This window comes from Hyperolius riggenbachi, chromosome 6, assembly GCF_040937935.1.
Source record: "Hyperolius riggenbachi isolate aHypRig1 chromosome 6, aHypRig1.pri, whole genome shotgun sequence".
Lineage (NCBI taxonomy): Eukaryota > Metazoa > Chordata > Amphibia > Anura > Hyperoliidae > Hyperolius > Hyperolius riggenbachi.
Window position 1 is genome coordinate 125,785,922 of NC_090651.1, and position 24,321 is coordinate 125,810,242.

A 24,321-nucleotide genomic window follows, 5' to 3' on the forward strand; every position below is an offset into this window, starting at 1 on the left:
AAAAAAAAATTAAAGTCCACCAAGCACAGCCCTTAGCCTCCACACCTCATTAAATTCAATGGGATGCGGAATATATCACCTACTATTTGTAGGTGATAAAAAATTGGTAAATAACGATGAAATGATGCGCCTGAACATTTTTGAGAATTGATTTTTTATTGTGGAAAATACCGACTTTTGCGGAAATTTTTCCGCATGAATCCCGCACTTTTACCGCACTTTTTCTGCATGCCGAAAAACATGCGGAACATTTTGAGAATGTCAACTTGACGGTGTTTTGGTCGCAAACTTCCCGCATGTACTTTACCGCATGCGGGAAGTCTTTGAGAATAGAGCCCAATGTATTTATTCTTAAAAGCGCTCGGGAAATCACTATACAAAGCGTATTTTCAAGCGCTTTGCAATTTCCCTATACCTTCCATTAAGGCAAATAGCCCTAAAAATGGTACAGGCATCGCTTTGGTGAGCGGATTGGAATCAAACCGCTCATATGTGAACACTCTCATAGGGAATAATTGCACAAAAGCTTTTAGGGCGATTTTGAAAATCATTGGCGCTTAAAAAAATACCAAAAGCGCGCTTAAAACATCCCAAAAGCGCCCAAGCTTTTAAAGTGAAACTTTTTTTTTTTCAGCTTTCAGTTCCGCTTTGAAGGGAACCTTATCTCAAAATAGTTTTATTTACCTGGGGCTTTTACCAGCATCCCGCAGTGGCCGTGTGCCCTCCTCAACATGCTGGAGCAATGCTACAGTCCCCCGCAGCAGCTAAGTTTCGTTTTCGGTCAGGGCCGGATTTCCGCACAGGCCACCTAGGCCGGTTCCTAGGGCGGAAACCTGCCGACAGGAGAGCTGGGGCGGGTGTCACACACCGGCAGCAGAACAGCTGTTTTTACGTAATCTGCTGTCTGTTGCTGCGCTGTCCCCAGTCTCCCCTGCGTGCATACCACAGAGCAGAGCGGCGCGCCCTTCCCCTTCCCTTCTTTCCGCTCTGTCACACTATGGGGCGGGGCTGAGAAGAGACAAGCCGGGAGATTTGAGCCCAGGGAGGAGGAAGGAAGTCAGCAGACGGGTAGGCAACTGGAGTCAGCGCTGTGAGGGGCAAGGAGGGAGAAGTGTGTATGCAGAACTGCAGGCATTTTACACACTTCGTCCTAAGCTGCTGTGGAGTCGTGAGTAACCAGCTGTCTCCCTCTCCCTCCTTCTTCCTCTCCCCCGGAGCCTTTGTTGTGACTTCTGAAGCTGCTTTAACAGGGCTGCCTGACACTCCCCTACTGTCCTGTGTTAGCTGGCTTCTATCACTCTTATCTCCAAACAGCCCCCTCTCTTCTCCTCCTCCCACCGTCATTTCCCTGTCACACAAACAAGGCTATTCATATATGCAGTGTTCCTTTTGTTATTCCTACTATAGTCACAATCTAATGCACTACCATATTACTATGATGTATTTATATGGCACTGACATCTCCTGCAGCACTTTACAGAGTCATGCCACTGACTGTCAGAGGAGCTCACACTCTAATCCTACCATAACCATAGTCTAATGTCCTATCATTATGTATTTATATAGCGCTGATACCTTCTGCAGTACTGTACAGAGAACATGGTCATGTCACTGACTGTCCTCAGAGGGGCTCACAATCTCATCCCTACCATAGTCATAAGGGGCCCATACACCTAACGATTTTCCCGCCGATATACGGGCGATTCGATCACAGTGATCGAATCGGCTGTGAAATCGCCGCGCACACCGCTGACAGAACGATCAATTTCCGTCCGAAATCGATCGTTCCCGTCGATCCGTCCGTGCGGAAGATTTTTCTCGATCGCCGGCGGGTCGGGAGTGCGTCGATAGCGGCGTTCGAATGCCCGACGACCGACGCAATACAGCGGGTATACATTACCTGTTCCGGCCAGTGCAAGTCCCCTGGTCTCTGCTGTCTTCTCTGCTCTGGTCTGGTCTCTGGCATGCTTCACTTCTTCCTGCCCGGCAGGAAGTTTAAACAGTAGAGGGCGCTCTACTGTTTAAACTTCCTGCCGGGCAGGAAGAAGTGAAGCATGCCTGAGACCAGACCAGAGCGGAGAAGAAGACAGCAGAGACCAGGGGAGTCGCGCCGGCGGAGCAGGTAATGTATGCGGGGGAAGGCGGCAGCACCACCAGAGATTGTGAATGGTTTCAGGCTGAAATCGGTTCACAATCTGTTTGCAGTAAAGGTGGCCATACGATCTCTCTCTGATCAGATTCGATCAGAGAGGGATCTATCTGTTGGTCGAATCTGATGGCAAATCGACCAGTGTATGGCCACCTATAGTGTAATGTCCTACCATACTATTATGTATTTATCTAGCACACCTTCTGCAGCACTGTACAGAATGCATAGTCGCTATCCTCAGTCAATTTAATCACCATAATCTTGTGATCAGACTCTCTAACCTGAGATGGTACACTGGACTTTATATATACACTCACCTGGGACTTCCTCCAGCCCCATGAGCCTTGTGGCCTCCTTCCCTGGCCTCTTTGCCCCCTCTGTTCTGGTGCTATGACTGCTGGTAATCCCCTGCGGTGTAGGCACCCTCTGCCACGCTCTTGTCCCCAGGAGCGTCCTGTGCAGTACTGCTGCGCAGGCACAAAACGCTCTTGGACACAGTAGCGCAATGAGGGGTGCACGTCTGGACGAGCTGCGCATGCGCAGAAGAGCACTTCCAGACGGATTACCGGGAGGCATACCGCAAGAGGACACAGTGCTCATGAGGCTGGAGGAAGCCCCAGGTAAGTATAAATAAAGCCCAGTGTACCATCTCAAGGTCACATCAATTTTAACCCTTTTTCCCATAATCCTATTGTCAAATTCCGAGCCTCACCCTAAATTGCCAAAAGGCCTAGCCTTTAATCTCCACTAACCACTTTTTTTTTTTTTGTAAATACCTAACCCTAATATCCTGATCTATCAGATCCTAATTCCACTGATTGTCATGGGGCGGCTGAAGGTAGTGGGCCTTGGGCGGTAAAAAGTACAAATCCGGCCCTGTTTTCGGTGACTGGCCAGTCGCCAAGCTACTGCACCTGCGCGGCCCTGCCTGCTCATCTGCGCTCTCGCTCACATTGCTGTCCTGCGCATGCGCAATAAGAGAAATCGGGGTTGGTGACGTGAGCAAGAATGCGTGTCTAGGGCCATGCAGGCGCAGTGGCTCGGCAATGAAACTTAGCCGCTGGGGGTGACTGGAGCATCGTTTTAGGATGTCAAAGGCACAGGTGACTGCAGTGTGTTGGTAAAAGTGCTAGGTTACTGAAAAGCCTTCTTCTTTTTGTTTTTTTTTTCTCCTTCATTTGAGTTAAAGGGCAGCTAAAGCAAGAGGTAAATGGAGGCTGCCATATTTATTTCCTTTTAAATCATACCAGTTGCTTGGCAGCCCTGCTGATGTATTAGGATGCTGTAGTGTCTAAATAGCACCAGAAACAAGCATGGAGCTAATCTGTCAGATGTGACAATAATGTCACAAACACCTGATCTGCGGCATGCTTGTTCAGGGGCTACGGCTGAAAGTATTAGGGGCAGAGGATCATAAATATGGCAGCCTCCATATCTCTCTTGCTTCAGTTGCCCTTTAATTCGCCAGGTTCGCAGCCTACTGCACATATGCAAAAGGCTGTGAAGGCGGAGCTTAAAACGGACGGGGCTTATCGCGACCAAATGGGGGGCGGGAATGCTCTTCGATTTGGAGGAGGGGCTTTGCAGCGGCAGCAGGGGAACATTTTGGCCAATGTCTGGCTGCTCAGGACAAAGTCTGGCCCTGGAAATGACTGATCATGTATTATTGCTACCACAAGGAATTTACATCCGTTTTTTTTTAAGTAATATCAGCCCAGGATGAGCGTCAAAACGCCAGAAACTGATTTCTGCTCTCAGAAATCTAATTGGCATCTATTTTACCTTCACAGTGTCATTTTTACGAGCGGCCGCTAGGGGGAGCTCCGGGATGTAGCCGTCTCTACTATCAGGACAGCCGGTCTCTATGACTGCTTGTTCCTGGAGCCGGTGTATGTCGGGGCTGACTGAGAGCTCCTAGCTGTCGGGGATACGGAGAGAGGGTCGCACGTCTGTCTCCGCCGTTGCTGCTGCTCTGTCTGCGAGGAGGTCGGTCGCGTGCCAGGATGACGTCATAGCTGCTACTGTGACGCAGGTGGGCCTCGCGTGTACCGCTGAGGATGATACCTGCAGTGACACGTGACCACTGCTCCATCTGCTATTGCTGTGCCATGCTAGTGGATGGAGGGGAGGCATTATGTGCAACAGGGAAAGATGAGGGAGAGCGCCGTGCTGTATATACTGCTGCACGTGCATCATGCAGTTATGCATTCAGGCGTGCACATGCCTACCCACACTCCAATTTTGATTGGCCAATTTTACCACTGCCATGTGGTATGTGATTCTGAGCTTACTTGCATAATCTGTGTTTAGCATTCAAAGTCTGTTGGCCCTCATGTTACATGGAGGCGGTAAAAGTGGCTTGTGATTGGCAAATCAATTTTGGATGTGTATTAGGCAAAAATAAGGATGAGGGGCACTGTGTTTGCAAAAAAGAAATACCTTTAATCCTCGGTGGGGAGACACATCTGGGTGAACAGTGGGGTGAGGGAGGCCTGACAGCTGTTTCGCTTAAAAACAAAGCTTTTGCAAACACAGTGCCCCTCATCCTTCTTTTTGCCTAATATACAGTGCTGTGTTCAGGGCTGCACGTGTTTGTACTGAATACAAAACCCGGTGAATCGGACTCATGCAATTCTGGTAACGTCTGGTGCCAGTCTTTCCCTCTATTTTTGTGCAATTTTGGATGTGTGTATGCACCCTAAGGTGGCCACTAACTGTCCAATTTGTAGTGGAAAAATTGTTTGAGCGCTCAGACATTCTGATCGGATTGGTTGTAAATAATCTGTTGATGGGCACATTCGATTTAAAAAAAAAAAAAAAAAAAAAAATTAGTTGTCCGATTGGATGTTTGTCAAATCAAAATTTGGCTTTTCTTGTTGGTTGTGATAGGAAGCAAAGATTGGTCTGTTGATGGTGTAGTGAACAATTTTTTTTCCAATTAGAATTTATTGATCGCTTGAACGATTTTTCACTAGAATTTAGATTGTTAGTGGCCACCTTTTAGTTACTTTGCCCCTCCCTCTACTTTAATGTGATGTACACAGGGCCCAACTGTTTAGAGTACTCTGGCCTCGGAGCAGTGCTTTTTAGCGCTGCTAGATTTGGACGCAGCCGGCGCCTCCATAGTCTACAATAGGAATCACTCCTATTGCAGCGCTCAGTGAGTAACGTCGGCTCCGTCAGAAGACGGAGCCGGGGTTGCTTAAAAAATACAATAATTCGTCCTCCAGCAATCGGTGGAAGCCGAATTATTTCATTCCCCCACTATCCATGGCGGCCTGGAGGGGTAATAGAAATTTAAAAACTTGTGCAGAAGCAGGATCAGCCATATACCGCTGTATCCTGCGCCCAAGTATACCGGCGCCGATTTAAAATGTTCTCCTCTGGCCTGCCCCTTAGAATGTGGCTGCTTCTCCCCTCCCTATTGTTGCCTAGTAGGAGGCTCCATCCCCATCTCTAGGCATTACTGCCTTCTTTCTGGCAGCATGATTATAATTCGAGCAAAGCTGCTGCAGCCATCATCTTGTTACCTAAAGCTAGGCATTGTAACACTGGTCTGCCCCTCAGTATGTCACTGCTGCTGCCCTCTTCAATGCTACTGGTGCTGTATGTATGTCCCTGTGTCTGCACACTGGCCCCAATGTTCAAGCCCTTTGCCCTTCAGCTTACCTCCTTGGTATGTCCTAGAAGATTGTAAGTGTATTGCGTCATCACGCTAGCAACATGTTAGTCATGTGCAATAGAACTTGCAGTGTCTGAAACAGCTGATTATCAGCTGGTTTTGGAGACATGCGCATTTGCCCTGTAATTTTGCACTGCCAGCAAGCCACATTGGAAGCTGCATAAAGGACTGTACCATTCCTTGTTTGGAGTGCAGCATTCTCCATACATAGTGCTCTATTGCTTGCTGTGGCACTGAAGTAAAGGTGCAGTCCGTACAGAGAATGGGCAGCGCGTACGCAGAAAGGAGCAGTCCGTCTGCAGAATTCTGCAATTCATACAGAGAATGGTGCAGACCTTTAGACAGCTTAAGGTGTGGTTTCCAGGCAGGGCAGCACAAAATGTAGGGCAAATGCTCATGTCCCTGAAATCAGCTGATAATCGGCTATTTCAGAGACTAAAAGTTCTTTTGCGAATGTGCAGGAGTAACATTGAGCAAGCGTGATGTCCCAATATGTTATTAAAAGAACAGGGCGACAGTGCCGATCCTTTGCTTTTGATTTCATTGATGATCCTGGGAGCTGCTGGATCGATCGAGGCACATGGCAACTGTAAGGTGGTTGAGCGCACCAGTTGTTCTACTCACTGTGACACAATATGGTTATGTTATGACATTTAGGAGAGGCCAACTATCTAGGGCGTACCGACACACCAGCAGTCTGAGTCGGAACATAGCTTCTGCAGCCCCCACCTCATCCACTGCAACTTAAGGTGCATACACACATGCTATTTTGATTGGCAGATCACTGTCCAATTTTACTACCTGCATGTAGTAGGAAGGTCAACAGATTGTGGTTTGTATGCAGTGTTCTCCCCAGAAATTCTTTTCAGCCGGGTGGCATGACAAAGTAGCCGGGTGGGGAAGTAAGGTCCCTTTTACACTAGGAAATGCAATCGCGAAACCTACAATTTCCACTACCCGCGATTGCAACATATAGCTGCCGGGAACAGAGCACAATCGCCCACCAATTGCGATTCAGAAAAAAAACGACGAATGCTAGTGGGAAAGGAGCACGGCGATTAACATGTTATCATGGTGCTCATTGTGATCTGCAAAACTGCTGCGATGCGCTTTCTGAAGCAGATCGCAGCTAGTGGAAAAGGGCCCTAAGGTCAATATAGTGCATTGTAATATACTGGGGCACATTACTGAGCACAGAGCAGTGTAGTATACTGGGGAACAGTACTGAGCACAGAGCAGTGTAGTATATTGGGGTACTTTTAGAGAAGAGAGGAAAGAGCAGAGCAAGAGTAGAGGAAAGGGAGAGCAAGAAGATAGAGAAGGTGAAAGACAGCAAAAGTGAGAGTTTGACCCCCATGGGATTGTGGTTGTGGTCAGTTTGGCTGGCTTGCAGCTGTTCGACATCATAGTAAGTAGGACCAGGGCGCTAGCGTGAGATGCAGGTGGAGCAGGGCCCAGCAGCCGAGGGGCCGGAAGGGCCCCAGAAAATTCAACAGTGAAGGGTCTAGCTTCAGCCATGGCACCTGTGCAGAGCTCAGTGCCCAGCAATGGATAGGTGTGCCAGTACATTATAGATTATAAATTTATATATGGGATGTGGATGTATATACTGATATAAATATACACCTGATGACAGATATACGTCCTGCTACATATGGACAGATGTTAACCTAATGATGCAGCATGCTCTCATATATGCCCCATCCATCATGCACATGATTTGTCATGCATGATGACACAGGAGGGTCTGCACAGCGACAGCTGCATGATGACACATGGGGGCTGCATGGTGTGACATGGGGGTTGCACGATGACACATGGAGGCTGCATGATAAGGGGTTGCATGTTGAGTCGGTGACACATGGATGATGTTGACACTGGGGGGCTGTATGATGAGGGACTGCATGGTGACCGTGACACATGGGGGTTGCATGATGATACACGGGGGCTGCAAGATGAGGCTGCAGGTGTCCCCTCCACCTTAGAATAAGATGATTAAACCTTTTGGATGGTTTGCTGGGTGACCTCTCCCTTCCCCCTGGGTCTGGCTGAAGCAAAGGCCACAGACATGCTCCCCCTGGGCCCCGGTGCGCCTCTGATCCCAGCTGTCAGCACAATCAATTATTCTAGATATTCCTAATAACTGCACCTTATTACTAGCCAGAGGATTCTTCTACGCAGCAGACAGGGGGAGCCGGTGCTAATGGTACGGTCCGTTCCCACTTTCACACGCTGAATGGCGTCAGGTGGGGTCTTGCATACCTGGAAACAGTAGCAATGGATTTCCAACGCGGAGGGCCGGGCACGTGGGTGGCCAGAGTGAGGCAGTGAGGTTCCTGGGCCCGCGGTCGCAACCACGTGTGTGGCGGCCACTCAGCTGCTGAGGCTCAGTGTTGTTTCCCAAGCGAGCCTCCGACTTCCCCAGCTTGCGTCCTGGCAGCCAAGTGGTGCGACTGCATGGTTGCAATGAGCGGTGTTCTGGCGTCTCGTGCTTGAAGCTGGGAGCCCGGTGCAGCTGGTGGTCGACTTCCCTTGCTGTCCTTGATGCTGAGGTGCTGCCGGGGGCTGTCTTCTGGTCCCTCCATGTGCCAGTAGCCATCCCAGGGCTCAGCTGATCCGGTACTGCAGCCGACTTCAAGTCTATGTGGGTAGCCGTCCCGTAGCCGGCTCCTGCAGCACAGATACACAGTGCGCCCTGGATGTCCAGTAATCCCTCCCCCACGCCTCCATCCCATGAAAAGGAGATAGTGCTGTGGGAAGGAAGGGGGATAGAAGGGCCAGAGTGCCTGTGTGTCACGCAGCCCTCTTACGGCGCCGGCTTGTATTAAAAAAAAAAGTCCTGCCTGACTTTTGGCAGCTGGGCCGGGATTTAAAACACCCGGGCGACCCGCCCACCTAATTAGGCCTGAGGAGAACACTGTGTATGAACAGATTGTGCAGGTAAGCTCTTATACCACATGGAAGTAGTAAAATTGTCCAATCAAAATTGCATGTGTGTACCAGGCTTTAGCATGGACATTAACTGCTTTCTGAACTCACCACCTCTAATTTGCCCAGGTCTGGATGAAGAAAGAAGAGCCTGTGGTGACCAGTCCCAGCGCAGTGGTGGCCTTCGACAGCTTGACCATGACGCCTGGTGAGGGATCGCTTGGTGGGTATGGTGCACTGCTTTTTGCCCACTGCCACTTCTCATTGGATGGATTTTTATTTATTTATTTTTTGTTCAGTCACTGTGGGCCTGATTTGCAAAACTTGGCGAGCATTGATAAAGGATACCACAACCGAAGGGTTGTGGTAAAAATGATTGCAGCACTGTGTAGGTAGTAATCAGCACATACCTGCTCATCCTCCTGCCCCCCTCCATCTGCCGCCGTTCTCACTCTATACATGCCGGTGTGCGGCGACTTTTCTGAACTTTGCCCCGGACATACTGCGCACTGTGTGCGCAGTATGTCCTTCCCCCTTCACTTCTGGCCGGTGCACAGTGCGAGACTCAGAAGCACGTTGACCCCTCTGTGCTGCGTGTGCGCTCCATTACACCGAGCGTCACATGCTAATCATGCTGCAATCATTTTTACCACAACCCTTCGGTTGTGGTATTCTTTAATGGGGGAACAAATCCTTTGTACTAACTTTTATTCATATTGTAGATATTGCTGCAAATGCTCGGGCCTCCATCTTTGCCGCATTGATGGGATTGTGACCTAAAGCACAGATACTTACCTATAAAGATGGAAGTCTATGGATCCTGCAGAGTTTTCCCATGTCCTCCTCCAGACCTTCCCTGTTGCCCAGTACTCTCTTGAAGTCCAGGTCTGCGCTCCCCTCTGAGCAGTAGCACCTTGTTTAACCTCCTTGGCGGGGTAAGCCGCGCAGGAGGTTTTGTTTAATTTTATTTTTTTTGCTGGACGCGTCAGCACACCGATCGCCGCCGCCCCGCGCTCGATCGCCGGTATCCGTCGTGCCGCGCCCCCCCGACTCCGTGCGCTGCCTGGCCAATCAGTACCAGGTAGCGCTGAGGGGTGGTTCGGGACTCCCAATGACGTCCCGACGTCTGTGACGTCATCCCGCCCCGTCGCCATGGCAACGGGGGAAGCCCTCCAGGAAATCCTGTTCTTTGAATGGGATTTCCTGATCGGAGATCGCCGAAGGCGATCGAAGCGGGCGGGGGGATGCCGCTGAGCAGCGGCTATCATGTAGCGAGCCCTGGGCTCGCTACATGATATAAGAAAAAAAAACTGCTGCGCTCCCTCCTGGCGGAATTTTTTATACCGCCAGGGGGGTTAAAGGTAACCTTAAGTCAAAAATAAAAAATGAGTTTTACTCACCTGGGGCTTCCCTCAGCCCTCTGCAGCTGATCGGTACCCACGTAGAGTCGCTCTGATGCTCCTGGACCTACTTCCGGTTTCGCCGTCACCAGCTGCAATAGCACCCCCTATACTGCTATTGCGGCAAGGAAGGGTGCTATTGTAGCTGGGAACGCAAAGAATCACTCGCGTTCCCGGCCCGGAAGTAACCTCCGGGCGGTCCAGAAGCATCAGAGCGACTCTACGTGGGTACCGATCAGCTGCAGGGGGCTAAGGGAAGCCACAGGTGAGTAAAACTCATTTTTTATTTTTGACTTAAGGTTACCTTTAATGTGAACCTAAAGTCAAGTAAAATAATGAGATTAACTCACCTGGGGCTTCCCTCAGCCCCCTGCAGCCGATCGGTGCCCTCGCAGCCCCGCGCCGATGGTCCGCAATAGCAGCATAGGGGGCGATATACAGGCTGGGAACGCGAAGAATCACTCGCGTTCCCATGCCTGTCGGCCGGTGACTGCCAAACCGGAAGTGTTCACCGGCAGGTCCTGGACCATCGGAGCGGGGCTGCGAGGGCACCGATTGGCTGCAAGGGGCTGAGGGAAGCCCCAGGTGAGTTAACCACTTGCCGACCGCCCACAGCCGATGGGCGGCGGCAAAGTGGATCCCTAAAGGACCGCAATACGCCCAAGGGCGTTGCGTCCTTTTCGTATGCCGGGGGAGCGATCGCGTCATTGATGGCTCCGCCCACCCTCCGCAACATCCCGCCGGCCATACGGAAGCGCTGGCGGGATGTTAACCCCGCAATCGCCGCTACAAAGTGTATAATACACTTTGTAATGTATACAAAGTATATTATACATGCTGCCTCCTGCCCTGGTGGTCCCAGTGTCCGAGGGACCACCAGGGCAGGTTGCAGCCACCCTAGTCTGCACCCAAACACACTGATCGCCCCCCCCCCCCCCCGCCCCCTGATCGCCCACAGCACCCCTCAGACCCCCTCCTGCCCAGCCCCCAGACCACTGTTTGCACCCAATCACCCCCCAATAACCCATCAATCACTCCCTGTCACTATCTGTCAACGCTATTTTTTTTTTATCCACCCAACAATCAGCCCCTAACCTGCCCCTTGCGGGCAATCTGATCACCCACCCACACCAATAGATCACCCGCAGATCCGACATCAGATCACCTCCCAAATCCATTGTTTACATCTATTCTCTCCTCTAAACACCCACTAATTACCCATCAATCACCCATCAATTACCCCCTATCACCACCTGTCACTTTTACCTATCAGATCAGACCCTAATCTGCCCCTTGCGGGCACCCAATCACCCGCCCACACGCTCAGATTGCCCTCTGACCCCCTCTTATCAATTCACCAGTGCATTAATTACATCTGTTCTTCCCTGTAATAACCCACTGATCACCTGTCAATCACCTGCCAATCACCTATCACCCATCAATCACCCTCTGTCACTGCCAACCATCAATCAGCCCCTGTCACTGCCACCCATCAATCACCCCCTGTCACTGCCACCCATTAATCAGTCCCTAACCTGCCCCTTGCCGGCAATCTGATCACCCACCCACACCATTAGATCGCCCACAAACCCGCTGTCAGATTACCTCCCAAATGTATTGTTTACATATGTTATCTTCTCTAAACACCCACTAATTACCCATCAATCACCCCCTATCACCACCTGTCACTGTTACCTATCAGATCAGACCCTAATCTGCCCCTTGCGGGCACCCAATCACTCGCCCACACGCTCAGATTGCCCTCAGACCCCCCCCCCCACCTTATCAATTTGCCAGTGCATTAATTACATCTGTTCTTCCCTGTAATAACCCACTGATCACCTGTCAATCACCTGCCAATCACCTATCACCCATCAATCAGCCCCTGTCACTGCCACCCATCAATCAGTCCCTAACCTGCCCCTTGCGGGCAATCTGATCACCCACCCACACCATCCGATCGCCTGCAGACCCGCAGTCAGATCACCTCCCAAGTGCATTGCATCTGTTCTCTCCTCTAAGCACCCACTAATTACCCATCAATCACCCCCTGTCACTGCTACCCATCAGATTAGACCCCTATCTGCCCCTAGGGCACCCAATCACCCGCCCACACCCTCAGACCCCAGCCCTGATCACCTCGCCAGTACATTACTTGCATCTATTCCCCCCACTAATCACACCTTGAGACACCCATCAATCACCTCCTGTCACCCCCTAGCACACCTACCCATCAGATCAGGCCGTAATTTGCCCTGTGTAGGCTCCTGATCACTCGGCCAAACCCTCAGATCCCCCTCAGACCCCCTTCCGATCACCTCCCCAGTGCATTGAGTGCATCTATTTTCCCCTCTAATCACCCCCTGAGACACCCATCAATCACCTCCTGTCACCCCCCTAGCACTCCTATCCATCAGATCAGGCCCAATACAACCTGTCATCTAAAAGGCCACCTTGCTTATGACCGGTTCCACAAAATTCGGCCCCTCATAGACCACCTGTCTTCAAAATTTGCAGATGCTTATACCCCTGAACAGTCATTTTGAGACATTTGGTTTCCAGACTACTCACGGTTTTGGGCCCGTAAAATGCCAGGGCGGTATAGGAACCCCACAAGTGACCCCATTTTAGAAAAAAAAGACACCCCAAGGTATTCTGTTAGGTGTATGACGAGTTCATAGAAGATTTTATTTTTTGTCAAAAGTTAGCGGAAATTAATTTTTATTGTTTTTTTTTCACAAAGTGTCATTTTGCACTAACTTGTGACAAAGAATAAAATCTTCTATGAACTCGCCATACACCTAACGGAATACCTTGGGGTGTCTTCTTTCTAAAATGGGGTCACTTGTGGGGTTCCTATACTGCCCTGGCATTTTAGGGGCCCTAAACCGTGAGGAGTAGTCTAGAAAACAAATGCCTCAAAATGACCTGTGACCTTTTTTTTTTTTTTTTTTTTTGTCACAAAGTGTCATTTTCCGCTAACTTGTGACAAAAAATAAAATCTTCTATGAACTCACCATGCCTCTCAGTGAATACTTTGGGATGTCTTCTTTCCAAAATGGGGTCATTTGGGGGGTATTTATACTATCCTGGAATTTTAGCACCTCATGAAACATGACAGGTGGGCAGAAAAGTCAGAGATGCCTGAAAATGGGAAAATTCACTTTTGGCACCATAGTTTGTAAACGCTATAACTTTTACCCAATCCAATAAATATACACTGAATGTTTTTTTTTTTTTTTTTTTTTATCAAAGACATGTAGCAAAATAACTTTCGCGCTCAAATGTATAGGAAATTTTACTTTATTTGAAAAATGTCAGCACAGAAAGTTAAAAAAAAGTCATTTTTTTGACAAAATTCATGTGTTTTTTGATGAATATAATAAAAACTAAAACTCGCAGCAGCAATCAAATAGCACCAAAAGAAAGCTGTATTAGTGAGAAGAAAAGGAATTAAAATTCATTTAGGTGGTAGGGTGTATGACCGAGCAATAAACCGTGAAAGCTGCAGTGGATTGAATGGAGAAAAGGCTCTGGTCCTTAAGGGGTAGAAAGACTGTGGTCCTCAAGTGGTTAATCTCTCTTTTTTTTTTTTTTTTTTTTTAATCTTGACTTTAGGTTCACTTTAAGGGACCCAGCAGAAAACCTCATAGGGAAATTCTGCTTGATTGGGTGGACGGCACCCTCTTGAACCAGGGCTGTGGAGTCAGTACAAAAATCTTCCAACTCCGACTCCTCAGTTTCTGAAACCACGACTCCGGGTACCCAAAATTGCACAGACTCCGACTCCTCGACTCCGACTCCTTAGTCTAATACTTAACAGGGCTGTGGATTTTGTACAAAAATCATGCGACTCCGACTCCTGACTCCTCAGTTTCTGAAACCACGACTCAGACTCCAACTCTGATTCCACAGCCCTGTCTTGAACTGCTAGGTTTCAGATGTAGTAAACTACCCCCCTTCTGTAATTTGAAACCACTATAATATAGTAACTGAATCAGGAGGCTCTATATGTCCTTATCAAATATATGCAATACAAAACCGCTTGATATCCCCTATTAAAACTCCAATTGAAACCATAAAGACAGGAGGGGAGCACTCCATCACACTTTTCCACTTATCACCATCAGGTCATGCTCAATAGTGGTCACTCAGCCTATGCAAACCACATTGGCCACCGATATGGTTGATAATACGTGGACCCACCACCTCACTTGGTTAAAGACGATCAATTGGGATTTATTAAGTATTTAAAAGTGTACAGAAAAAGGGTAGTCGTAGGTAAGCCAGACATCAAAGTTTATATCACACAGAGTTCAGGCCGAGATTTACCTCACAGGAGTTGCAGCGAGGGACATGCTGGGAGCTTGGGGCTGGACAAAGCCTCCGGTAAGTAGCACTTATTTTCCTTTATAATTGCCTGATAACTCCTTTAAAGCATATAGTATACGGCCTTAGGCCCCAGATTCAGCCAGGCCTCTTAAAGAGACACTGAAGCGGAAAAAATTGTAATATAATGAATTAGTTGTGTAGTATGGATAATTACTAGAACATTAGAAGCAAAGAAAATATTCTCATATTTTTATTTTCAGTTTTATGGTGTTTTTATAACATTGTATCATTCTCAGTTTATTGTATCATTTGCAGTATATACACTACTCAGCATTCTAAATGCTTTTACAGAGCAGCCCAGCAAACTTTTGACCTGGCTTCTGGCAGAGAAAAAGAAAATAGTGACTGACACTTGAGATAACAACTTCAGAAGAGGAGCTCTCTGCGACTTTGAAAGTCTTGGAGCTCAGTGGCTTTTTTGCATAGATAACAGGAGTTTCTTAACTCTTCCTGTATTGGAAACAATATTAGACACATATCTCTGCTCCTAATGTTTTATTTCTTAGCTGTACTACACATACAAATAATTTTTTTTTCCGCTTCAGTGTTTCTTTAAGTATATAGCTATACAGTTATGTCAGAGAAACTGAGAAACTGATTGAAAGTCCTTTACATAGTGCACTTACCTGGTTTTGTTGTCCACAAGGGATATTGCGGCCCGAAACTGCCTTCTGACTCACACCAGCAGTGGACGTGTGGCCAAACTAGTTGACTTTGGAATGGCATGTGACATTTACAGGTAAGAATCTAAAGTCTGAGTATTACGCTGTGGTACCATGCTGATTTATAACTATTACCACTAGGACTTGCAAACACAAGTATGAAACAGGTGCATACTCGTACATGGAGGGAAGTGTGGGCCTAAAGAGGACCCTGGTCAGCGGTGGGGTTGAGGATGACATGGGAAGCCTCTGGGGCAATTTCTAGTTGCTAAAAAGGTAATCTGTAGATAAGATAAAAATATATCTCTTTTGCAAAAAGATATGGAGGCAGGGGCGTAGCAATAGTGGTTGCAGAGGTTGCGACCGCATCGGGGCCCTTGGGCAAGAGGGGCCCCGAAGGGCCCGCCCTCTACTACAGTATTAGCTCTCTATTGGTCCTGTGCTCATAATAATCACTTCTATAGATACTTTGAATAGTAGTGATTATTAACAAACTGTTCCCCATCCTCTTCTTGCACTTCTGACACTGTAGTTGTCCTTGGCAGGTTTTGGTGCGCTGTACCAATTGTTATGTACAGAATGCTTGGGGGGCCCCATTGTAAACCTTGCATCGGGGCACACAGCTCCTTAGCTACGCCACTGTATGGAGGCTGCCATTGCTATTTATTTCCTTTTAAAACAAAACCAGTAGCCTGGCAGTCTTCCTGGTCCCGTGTCTTTAATATTTTAGCCATAGACGCTGAACAAACATGCAGCAGATCAGGTACTCTGACTCAGGTTTTACTGGATTAGCCATATGCTTGTTTCAGAGTTTTGACTCGATACTACGTATGCCAGAAGAGCAACAGGACTGCCAGGAAAGTGGCATTGTTTACAGAGAAATACATTTGGCAGCCCCCATATCACTCTCACCTCGGTTTCCCTTTAAGAGAAAAGCTAATTAAATAACTGCCTGTCTTTTTTGTATTGTACCATGTAACCTTTTATAATGCTCTGTCTGGAGTATTTTTTCCATCTCGCTGTCCCTCTCAGAAAATGCGTAAGACTCCTTCAAACCTATGAGCATTTCAGTGCATGCTTTTCACCCTTCTCTTTTCAACTAGGATTATACTGGGGGCAGCCCTGAGCAATTCCTCCATTGCCGGACACCACCTACTCGCCGTTTTTTTTTCCTAGCAATTTGGAAGGAAGGGAGGGGTTCCTCCAATAAATGTAAAATATTTTATATTTGTCATCATGCAGCTGAAAAAAGGCTGTTATTTATTATTATTATTATTATTATTATTATTTAGAAAATAGATTTTATTTCTGAAATCTTATATTTTTAATTTGGGTCCACTTTAAGTGGATGCCACCTGAAGCCTTTGTAGAAGGAATTTTTACCTCCAAGACCGACTCCTGGTAACCAATACACTGATGTCATCTATTCACTACCCACAGGGCCGGTTCTAGCTCCAATGGGGCCCCGGGGCAAAAGTAACTGGGGGGGGGGGGCCTCGACCCCTCCTCCTTCCCCCAACCACTGATGGACCCCCTTCCCCCCCAAAGTCTCCATCAGACTGGCCAGCTGTGCTCCCCAGTGTTAGGTAGTCCCCCCATCCTCCAGTATAGATGGCCAGTAGTTTTCCCCAGGATTAGGTAGCCCAGAATAGATAGCTAGATGTGCCCCCATGATTGGGTAGCCCTCCAGTATAGATAAATGTGCCCCATAAATAGGCAGCCCCCCCCCCCCTCCAGTAGAGTTAGCCAGATGTGTCCCCATCCACACATGATTAGGTAGCCCCCCTTCCCCCAATATGGATGTATGTGCCCCCCAGGATTAGGCAGCCCCCCTCCCGGAATAGATAGCTAGATGTGCCCTCATGATTAGGTAGTCCCCCCCCCCCCCCCCCCCAGTGTAGATAAGTAGATGTGCCCCCATAAATAGGTAGCCCCCCTTCAATAGAGGTATCAAGATGTGCCCCCCACATGATTAGTTAGCCCCCCATCAAGATAGCTAGAGGTGTCCCCTGGATTGAGTTGCCGCCTCCTCATATGCAGTGTGGTGGGCATCGCAACAAAAGGACCAGGATACTACTCATCTATCAGCGTCGTCGGGAAGTCTAGAAAGGTTTCTCCACTTCACACAGTCACGGCGTCTCTTCTCTGAATCTTCCAGTGATGCAGTACTGAGGCACCACTAGATGGTAGCAGAGAGGAGACGCTGTGACTGAAAGAAGTGGAGAAGACTTTCTGGACTTCCCAACGATGCTGACAGGTGTGTAGTACCCTCAGGGACCCGCACAGCACATTGGGGGGAGAGCACTCGGGGAGCTCCTGCCTGCTGCTGGCTACCCTCCTTTACCCACACAACTTATGCCGCATATCTGCGGCTGACCAAGATCCACTTGCTTGGGGGGGCCATTATGGACTCTGGGGCCTGGGGGCAATTGCCCCTCTTGCCTGTATTGTAGCGCTGGCCCTGACTACTAACGCTTCTTTTTCTAAACACAGCTATAACTAGGACTTTGACTGTCTGCCATTAAGTGGTTAGGATTTTCTGCCATCACCTGTGACATATCAGATCATAGTGAAAGCTGCTAAGGTGTGTGTGTGTGTGTGTGTGTGTGTGTGTGTGTGTGTGTGTGTGTGTGTGTGTGTGTGTGTGTGTGTGTGTGTGTGTGTGTGTGTGTGTTAGTGGTTGTTAAATGAAGCTGCATTCAGCATCCTCACTAGAAGGGATTTTTTTTTTTCCTTAACTCCAGGATAACCCAGGTTTATTCAAAAGGAAAATGTGACCGCAGTCCCACAACCTTTGGATTTTTTAAAGACAGACTTTAAAAAATCCAGTCCACATTAACGGTTTCGCTTAAGCTATTCCCTGTGGATTCTCAAAGATCACTGGAGATGCCCAATACTGGAGATACTTACCTAAGAAGAGGTGAGCCTCTGGATTCTCCAGAAACTTCCCTCATTTTCTTTGAGACCACCACAGTTGCAGGGACCCTCTGAAAGTTTGTGGCTGCGCTCATCTTTGTGTACGAGCACAGCTGTCCTGCTCATACATGGTGGGGAGCGGGCTCCACTTTAAGCAAGGAAAAAATAGGTCAAGTTTGCTTTACATAATATTAGTCTTTAGGCCATAAAAGTATAGTTAAGACTTCCAATCTGTTACAGGTTCTTTGGAGTGCTGCTGTGGGAGTTCTTCTCATTAGGATATATGCCGTACCCATGCAAAATCAACCAAGAGGTGCTGGAATTTGTAACGAGTAGTGGACGTATGAATCCCCCTCCCCCCCTTAAAAGATTCCCCAGGACATGCGGCTTCCTCTAGTGCTGGCTTCTAATGACGCGTCATCAATGACGCGTCATTAGTAGCCGGCACTAGAGGAAGCCGGATGTCTTCAATCGCCGCGGGCAAGATGGAGGAGGTAAGCTGCTGCCGCTGACTGCAGGGGACCGGAGACACAAGCGAGGGGCAGGCCAGGCCAGCGGGGACACATGGAGGAGGTAAGCTCAGCTGCTACCGCTGACTGCAGGGGACCTGGAGACCTAAGCGGGGGACCGGAGACACAAGCGAGGGCCAGGCCAGGCCAGCGGGGACACATGAGGACGCTGGGGGGGGCAAGAGGACACAGCAGGGGCGACCACAGGGGGGACCACAGGGGACAGGAGGACACAGGAGGTGGACCACAGGGGGGACCACAGGGTACATGGGTGACAAGAGGACACAGGGGGGCGACCACAGGGGGGACCAGAGGACACAGGGGGGTGACCCCAGGGTACAGGGGGGGACAAGAGTACACAGCAGGGGGACCAGAGGACACAGGGGGGACCACAGAGGGAAACAAGAGGAGACGGGGCGATCACAGGGGGGACCAGAGGACACGGGGGGTGACCACAGGGCACAGGGGGGCAGAGGACACGGGGGCAACCGCAGGGGACAGGAGGGGACCAGAGGACACAGGGGGCAACCACAGAGCACAGGGGGGGACCAGAGGACACGGGGGAGGGCACAGGGGGGACCAGAGGACACAGGAGGGCAACCACAGGGTACAAGGGAGACCACGGGGTAACTACAGGGGGGGGACCAGAGGGCACACGGGGGAGACCAGAGGACACACGGGGGAGACCAGAGGACACACGGGGGAGACCAGAGGACACACGGGGGAGACCACAGGACAACTTGGGTAGACAGGGTGAGATAAGAGGGCACATGAGGTACACAGGAGGACACCATTTGGGGGAGGTCATGTATAAGACACTCCTGAAATATGGATGCACCAGGTTTAGTTTATATATTTTTTTTCCCCGTTTTTTGCCCTCTAAACCTGGGTGCGTCTTATATTCCGGAGCGTCTTATACGGCGCGAAATACGGTAGTGGCCTTCTGTATAGGTAGCCAGGTACAGCATGGTTGGGTGTAGGTGCCTTCAGTATATATAGCTAGGTGTAGTGGCCTTCTGTATAGGTTGCCAGGTACAGCATGGTAAGGTGTAGGTGCCTTCAGTGTATATATAGCTAGGTGTAGGGGCCTTCTGTATAGGTATCCAGGTACAGTATGGTTGGGTGTCAGTCCCTTCAGTATATATAGCTAGGTGTAGTGGCCTTCTGTATAGGTAGCCAGGTACAGCATGGTTGGGTGTAGGTGCCTTCAGTATATATAGCTAGGTGTAGTGGCCTTCTGTATAGGTTGCCAGGTACAGCATGGTTAGGTGTAGGTGCCTTCAGTGTATATATAGCTAGGTGCAGGGGTCTGGGCCACTTACCTCCCTCCAGTTCCAGCAGGGTGTCTGGGGCTTGTCCTGGTCTCCCCTCCTTCAGCCGCGGTTGGAGTGCAAATGGGCGGCTAAAGGAACACTCGGGTGAAGGGGGCGGCAGGCAACGTGCGTGGATGCAGTGTGCCCAGCGCCGCCCCGGCTATGATGTTGCGGCTTCCTCCACCGCCTTTCTCCTATTGGCTACCTCTCCTCTCTGCCTCTTCCGATTGACCGGCAGCAGAATCTGACAGCTGCCGACCTCAAAATTTAATGTGACGCGGGCAAATGGCCACGATCTACCAAATGGGCAGTAGCGATCTACCGGTAGTTTGCGATCCACCTATTGGGCACCCCTGCTCTAGATGGTTCTGAGGCTTTTCTGATCTTCCAAAGGCCCTCTCCTACAGCCTTTCGGCTGTGCTCCCCTCCATGTACGCAGGTGCCTGTAGGTGTGTACGTAGGTGCAGGCTCACAGTACTTCCGGCGCCTATGCAGTATCACGGAGCCACTTATGCACAGCTTTTATCTTCGTGCATGCACAGCTTTGTGCTACTGCACAGGCATGGCCGTCCATGTGCCCCTGCTCGTACACTGAGGGGAGCGTGGCCATGCAGAGGAAGAGGGACACAGCTGGCAGCTAAGGTGTCATAAACATCAGGATCCAGAGGCTTCGCCCCTACTGAGGTAAGTATGAGGGTTTTTTTTTTTTTTTTTTTTAAGCTTTAGGTTTACTTTAAATAAAAATTGTTTGTATGTTCTCCTCTGTAGCATGATTAGCTACTTACCTTTACTTTGTCTCTGTCAGATCCCGTTCCTCAGATATTGCCACTTCCTGTTTGTGTCCTCTAAAGGTGCCCATTAACGGTACAATATTTTACTTAGATATGATCCCAGCAAATCTAATGATCACAAGTAATTGGTGGGTAATTATTGATTGTTCCCATAAACTGATTTATTAGTGTGCTTTCTCTCTTCAGTTTCGATTGTAAAATCAAACATTCATATAGACAAAATTCTGTATACCAATTAATCATAGAATTGTCTTATGTTGATTTTCGCCACATACTGGGTGGTTTTCTGTACAATTTGATCTTTAAAAATATCTGATCGCATGATCACATCCGAGAAAAAGTATTGTACGGTTAATGGGCACCTTTTAGGTAGGAAGTTGGAATATCTCAGGAATCTAAGAGCAAGTAGTGGTGGCTAACTGACCTGCTTTCTGCACTCTGTGTTTTACATATAGAATAATGACGCAGTGTTGGCAGCACACACCTGATTACTGACTAAACTTCTCTACCATACTGGAGCGGATCATCTACTGCACACAGGTAGGATCTGTGACATTATTTGCCTTAATCAGTGAAACAGTGCAAAGAGCAAATGTAAAGGACAGGTACCCAAGAAACTTTACCTTCCCCTGTGAATGTAAGATTTAAAGTATACCTGAGCCGAAACTTGGGTACACTTTCATTCCAGAGCAGGAGACTTGGGCGCAGCAGTGAGTAACTTCGGCGCCGTCAGAAGACGGAGCTGAAGTTACTTATAAAACACTATAATTCGGGCCTCCAGCAACTGCTGGAAGCTGAATTATTTCATTCCCCACCATCCATGGTGGCCTGGAGGGGGAATAGTATTTAACATCGATGAGAATTTTGCAGGAGCAGGAAAAGCCATACAGGCTGTATCCAGCGCCCAAGTCTCCTGCGCCAATTCCTCTCGTACGCTCGGGTACAAAATTGCATACTTAAGAAGAGGGAAGCCTCTGGATCTTAATCCTTCCCTCTGGGGGCCGAGCACAGACCCTCCTAAGTTCTCTGACGAGGGCTTGTCAGTAATTTGACCAGGGCTGCGCTCTTCTTGAGGCAAAAGAGTGGCCACGCCTGTCTAAGCCGAACCCGCTCATGCACAAGCAGCTCCATGCTACTGTGCAGATGTGGCCTTGCTTATGCCAGAAGCGTGCAGGCCCCGATCAGCTGGCGGATCAAAGGACAGCAAGGAAGCCTCATTAGGATGCAGTGGATACCCACTCCTCCCATATATATAATAATATTTTGGCAGAGTGGCTTCAAGCAGGAGTGGTAGGCAGAACAATGCAGGCAGCTGAGACAATCTGGCACTATAGATCTCTCAGGGATGCATTGGGGCCACCAGACATACCCTAGATTCTCAGCAGAGGCAACTATGACCAACCATCTCAGCTGAGAACTACGCTGAAATTTAAGAGCCTGCATATATATGTATAGTGAAAACTTGAATTCTCTCATTTAACGTATTGTGCTCTCTGCCCGCTTCTGTCCCCACCTCCGTGAGCTTCCTCCAATCGGAAGCTAAGCCGCAACCTGCGAGGTACTTCCTGGGCCCGAAACTAGTATTGCACGGAAGTGTATTGAAAAAATATGCTTCCACGCATGCGCGTCTCAGCACAAACGCAGAAAATGTAAAAAAAAAAAAAAAAAAAACTACATCACCATAGACTTACATGAATTCCGGTCACCGTGCTTGCCGACCCCAACTTGCTGTTGTCCGCGCATCACATTGATGATGAAATGAAATCAAAATTTCCAACCTGCCTGACAATTTTTTTTTTTCAATTTAACTTGAAAAAAAGTTAGAAAACTGATCTTCAGTGCAGTAGCAGGATTGCAGTAAGGCCGGCTTCAGACTGTATACAGGGGCTGCACCACACCACCAAAAATCAGGCCTTCAGGGATTCCCGTGTTAGAATGCGGTAATCCTCTTCTGGCCGAGATCCAAACAGGAAGTGACTCTTGTTGTGGTCACTTCCTGTTTTAGAGCCGCAACATCATAATGCAAACATTGTATCAAACCCTGTTTTGCCATAGACTTACATGACTTCCAGTCCGCCGCTGAGGTTGCGTGGTAACGTTTGTTTGTCCATGTGGTAGATTGGCTACTTCTGGCACACCGCATACTGTATGAAATCACCCACAGGCTTTCATTAGCATAGCGGTGAGATGTGGTAAAATGACCCATTGCACCGCACCAGTCTGAAAGGAACCTAAGGTTTTGGTCAAAACAATCGATGTCTTTTGTAAACGGATCATTTCTATTGAACTGTATGCAGTCAGCTTCACTTTACTGGACACCACTATATTAACCATTACCTTGGCTTAGAGCAGGGATGTCAGACTTCAGTCCTCAATAGCTGAAGTCCTCACACATTTTTGGCACAGCTCAAATTGATGGGACTGAGGGCTTGTTCACACTGAGTGTTAGCCAATTTTTTTTTTTTTTTTTAAGCCATGGCGATTTAGCAAATTGCCCTAAAAGTGCTTGTGCAATGATTTCCTATGACAGTGTTTACATTTTAGCGTTTGTTTCCTTGAAATCGCAAACGGTCTACATGTACCATTTTCTGAGCACTTTGGCTCAATGGAAGGTACAGGGAAATCGCAAAATGCTTGAAAAAGTGCTTTTATTAATAAATACATTGTATTTATTTCCGGCTACAAGAGTTCCTTTCCTGACCAACGTCAGGAAGTGAAAATCTTAACCGCTTAGCAAAAGCGCTTAGAAAAGAGCTCACAAAAGTGTTTTTCTAAGCGCAGGGAAAAACTCAAATACAACATTGCTAAGAGAAAAAGAGATTTCCGGGAGCAGCTGCTCATAACAGTAAAACTCAACTTTTAATAGACTTCCTTAAAAAGTACTTCCATGCAGCAATAAAATTGTAGATACAGAGAGATACTTATCAAGCACATGCAGTCATAGCGGTGCGGAGGATTGACTCATCCTAAGCACCTTTATCTGACTGCATGTGCTTGATAAGTATCTCTCTGCATCTACAATTTTATTGCTGCATGGAAGTACTTTTTAAAGTAAACGGGAACCGCATTTAAAAAAACAAAAAATGAAGCAAATACTTGAGGGAAGGCTCTGGGTTGTATAGAGCCTTCCGTCTCCTCTCTCGGGGCTCTCTATCCTGTGCTGGCTCCCCCTGTTTCAATCCCCCACCGAAAGGATATTTGGAAGTCTTCGGGAGCCGTGTCCTCCCAAAGACGTGCGGCTCCATACTGCACAGGTGTGAGCGTGCAAGAGAGTGCGCAGGCGCAATACAGGGCCGCCCTTCTTCAGGAGCACTCGGGCTCCCTGAAGACTTCTGGAGTCTCCTTTGGCCAGGCAAAGCAGTATTTGACTAATTTAATCAAATACTGCTACCAGGCGAGCCAACACCGGAACGACGGGACCAGGAGAGGAGCCGGAAAGCTCTATAGGACCCAAAGCCTTCCCTCTCCTTGGGTAAGTATCTATCTCATTTTTTTTTTTTTTTTAAAGCGGTTCCCATTCATTTTAAGGAAGTCTATTAAAAGTTGAGTTTTACTGTTATGATGAGCTGCTCCTGGAAA

At 48.4% G+C, this 24,321-nt stretch overlaps 1 protein-coding gene across 7 annotated transcripts in view; it reads left to right on the forward strand.

Moving 5' to 3' along the window:
* The first annotated feature begins 3,966 nt into the window (after positions 1-3,966).
* The window catches only part of LOC137521083 (stAR-related lipid transfer protein 9-like), a 93,708-nt gene continuing 73,353 nt past the window's right edge, over positions 3,967-24,321 (forward strand). For 5 of the 7 annotated variants that reach the window (XM_068239856.1, XM_068239857.1, XM_068239855.1 and 2 more), the window contains exons 1-4: positions 3,967-4,181; positions 8,889-8,982; positions 15,198-15,290; positions 21,198-21,282. The gene's annotated coding sequence lies outside the window, so the exon portion shown is untranslated. Of the gene's footprint in view, positions 4,182-8,888; positions 8,983-9,481; positions 9,695-15,197; positions 15,291-21,197; positions 21,283-24,321 lie in introns of all 7 variants that reach the window. The other 2 variants (XM_068239859.1, XM_068239858.1) reach the window with 2 other exon arrangements.